Source organism: Raphanus sativus, chromosome 2 (assembly GCF_000801105.2).
Source record: "Raphanus sativus cultivar WK10039 chromosome 2, ASM80110v3, whole genome shotgun sequence".
Lineage (NCBI taxonomy): Eukaryota > Viridiplantae > Streptophyta > Magnoliopsida > Brassicales > Brassicaceae > Raphanus > Raphanus sativus.
The window spans coordinates 15120068-15123741 of record NC_079512.1 but is presented as its reverse complement, the minus strand read 5'-3'; the positions used below and the strand labels follow the sequence as shown (position 1 = coordinate 15123741).

The window sequence follows — 3674 nt, the reverse complement described above, 5'->3', positions numbered from 1 at the left end:
TCGCCCTTAGGCGAAAGTACAGATAAAGATCGAAAAATTGAGTGGTTCGGTCAGTGTGTGGACCGAGCGACGTGAGGCATCGACCGCGGCCTAGCCGGCCGGGTTCGGGTCTTACACACATACTTCCTGAGCCGGTTGAACTCCTCTTCATACTCCCTGACTGACCTACGCCCTTGGGTCAAATCCAAGAACTTGGCCTCCAAACGATCCCATGCTTCAGCTGGGAAGTACTTGTGGTTGAACTCAACCTCAAAGTCAGAGAACTTCTCAATAGAACCATTGGTGCGCTTGTCCACAGACAGCCACCAGTTGTGTGCATCTCCCTCCAGGAAGTGCACTGCTATGTCTCTTTCGTACTCCTCGGGGCACCTTGTAGACTTGAAGTTCCGGGCCAGCCTGTCCCTCCATTCATCCGCCTCCATAGGGTCAGCACTTCCAGCAAAATGCTTTGTCCCTAGGCGAGATATGTGCTCTAGCACCTTCAGGTAATCCACCTTACCAGATCTTCTAGCTGGCGGATCAAGTTCAATCACCTCATCAACTGGTGCAACTTGTCCAGCAGCTCCTGGTACCACCACCTGAACTTGTGGAGCTTGCCCCACGGATGAATTCACCAATGGAGTGATTACTTGGGTCATAGCCAGCATCTGACTACCCATGAGCCTGATTGCATCAAGCACCTCTTTCATGGTAGGTTCCACCAGCTGGTTTCCTTGGTTAGCTCCACCATTGGCTGCACCAATGCCTCGGCCGCCCTGATCACCAGCATGTGAGGACTCTCCCTCAGCCTCCATGTCATCTTGTAGCTGCCTTGCAGCTTCCTCAGCCGCCTTTTGCTGCTGTTCCATTAGACCTCCATGAACCTCAGTCGGATTGATCCGAGCCAGAGGCAATCCAGTTGTACTGTCCATGCCAATGCTTGGATTGGGCAGCACCACACTTGGATTGGTTCCATCCGCGCCACCTTGGCCAGATGCTCCAGCTCCATCCTTAGTCCTCTTGGACTTGCTCCGACTCTTACCACCCTTAGGAACATCAAAAACGACACACAAGATCAATGTTAGTATCACTTAGCCAATGATCCAACCAAGACAGTTCCTAAGACAAAAATAACTCAAGCCCTATACTGTGAGACTCCAGCCGGATGTGTGATGATCAAACCATAACCCCCATGTCCTAGAATCAAGCAGGCTCTGATACCAACTTGTAAGACCCGAACCTGGATCCTAAGACCCAACTGATCCGCGGCCTTAACCTAATCATCTAAGTGCAATTGGCCGGTTTATGTCCCAATATTTCTAAGTCATTTTCAAGTGATCTGAGGTTCCTATACAATTCATAAGCAATGCGGAAGCTAAGATAAACATTCATTTTATTAATATAAACCATGTGATCCATACAATATAGTAATATCAATCAGTTTGCACAATAGGCTATCATAAGTTCAATACTATCTAAACACACATCACACATCCATCCTTGGCTTGAGTCTTCACAGCTCCTTGGCTTTCCCACGATCCTGACCAGATCCTGCAATCATATAAAGTACATCAAATACACAATCAAACCGATATCCTAGCAACAAGTCTAGCAATGCATGGTTAAGTCCCTTAGAACTAGTTTCTGTCCCAAACCTTGACCCACTCGGATAGGTCTCTAAAAAATTATGCAAACACCATGATAAATCATGATAATTCACAACTAAGAGAATGGTCAAGTCAGAATCCACAGAACAGGTCCGGATCATACCGATCTCACCCTAGACCCGCCCCCATGGCCATAACTTACCATCTCTAAATCAGTGATATAAAATTATCCTTTCATCATGATAATTCATGAAAAATCCCAATTAAGAGATATATGAAGTCAGAATCCCCAAACCTCAACCGGAAGTAGGAGATCCAACCTTACATGCCCAACCAAGGCCATGGAGAGATTTCACTGAACACTCCATGCCCTGAGGGTCCGACCATGAGTTTAAACCCACGGACAACATCAATATATATTATAAAAGAGATAGAATGGAAGAGAAGGGAGAACGGATGCAACCAACATCACTTGGTCCATGCGGACCATCCATCCGGACACACGGATCATGGCGATGGTAAGTGGTTAGCATCACTAACCTTAGGAGTGGCCGACGATGGGTTCTGATCCTTCCCACTAACCTTCTCGGTTCCTCTTGTCTCCATCTTCACACGGTTCCTTCCCACAACACTTCCTTGGTCGCCGGTCAAGAACAATTCACCACCGCACACTCACACGGCCAAACAAGCAACCGTCGGTCTCTTTTTCTCTTCTGGATTCTCTGGCAATTTTGGCAGAGTTTCCCCTCTTTTTCTGATGACAAATATCGATGCCAGAGTCCTTTATTTATAGAGGAAGGGTTCGCCAACCGGTTTTGGGCGAACCGGTGCGAGGATTGGCCGAATGGGCGCATGTGGGAATCACCGCATCCCTTCGGTCCAACCGCCTCTCAACCGCCATCCCAACTGCTTCTCTTCATCGATCAGCATCAGCTAGCACTTGCCCAAGTGCCTTGCTGCACCACCAGCAACCTTGGCCTCACCGGACCGCACCACCATCCCACCGGACCTTAACCGCCCATGGTCCGGTCACACCATCTCAACTCTCAACACTCCTCCAAGCTGAGATGAGCTGACCACTACTGTCACCAGCTGAGTGAGCTAACACTCCAGCTACTGGAGCTGACCAGAACTCTTGTGAGCTACTGTGAGCTCCCTCACACTTCATCTTAGCTGCCCGAGCTTGTTTCACACTCCGGCCAGCTGTCTAAACACTTGTCCAGCTTCCTTAAGCTTGAACCTTCCTTTCCTTGGTTAAGTCTCAGCCTCCTGATACACTTAACCCATTCCACGGACCATGATACGCCTTGTCCTAGGTCATTAGACCTGATTTGGTGCATCCCCTCGCACCATGGTCCATCCGGCCGATCCTATCTAGGATCGGGGACATGACAGTAGGAGGTATCTCCTGGCTTGGGTTGCCAACAAAGTTCACCTGCGCTTGTGTGGCCTTATCAGCAATGAGTTTGTCAATCTTCTCCTGAAGAGCCTTTATCTCATTCCTCGTTTGATTGTCATCACCTCTGCTGCTTCTGTCATGGTCTCCACTGTAGACTGCATCACTCTTAACCATGTTGTCAACTAGAGCCTCTGCCTCTTCCTCAGTTCTCCCCAAAAAGAACCCATTGCTAGCTGTATCCAGTCTGGCTCTGTACTTAGGAAGAGCACCTCTGTAGAATGTGCTCAGCAAGCTCTCCTTAGAGAATCCATGGTGTGGGCACTGAGCTTGGTAACCTTTGAATCTCTCCCAAGCTTCACTGAATCCTTCCAAGTTTTTCTGTTGGAAGCTGGAGATCTCATTCCTCAACTTAGCAGTTCTTGAGGTAGAGAAGAACTTCTCCAAGAATGCCCTTTTGCAGTCTTCCCAAGTGGTGATGGAGTCACTTGGTAGAGACTTCTCCCACTGACGTGCCTTATCCCCCAAAGAGAAAGGGAATAGCTTGAGCTTTAAGGCATCCTCTGACACACCATTAGTCTTTGACATACCACAGTAGCTGTCAAACTTATCCAAGTGATCAAATGGGTCCTCCACAGCCAGACCATGATACTTGTTGTTCTCTATGCAGTTTAGCAGTCCTGACTTGATCT

The 3674-nt window shown here is 48.4% G+C and overlaps 1 non-coding gene across 1 annotated transcript; it reads left to right on the top strand.

Moving 5' to 3' along the window:
* Window positions 1-3289: 3289 nt before the first annotated feature.
* LOC130508792 (small nucleolar RNA R71) lies at window positions 3290-3396 on the top strand. The gene has a single exon (XR_008942970.1). It is a non-coding gene; the product is annotated as a small nucleolar RNA R71 (small nucleolar RNA).
* The last annotated feature ends 278 nt before the right edge of the window (window positions 3397-3674 follow it).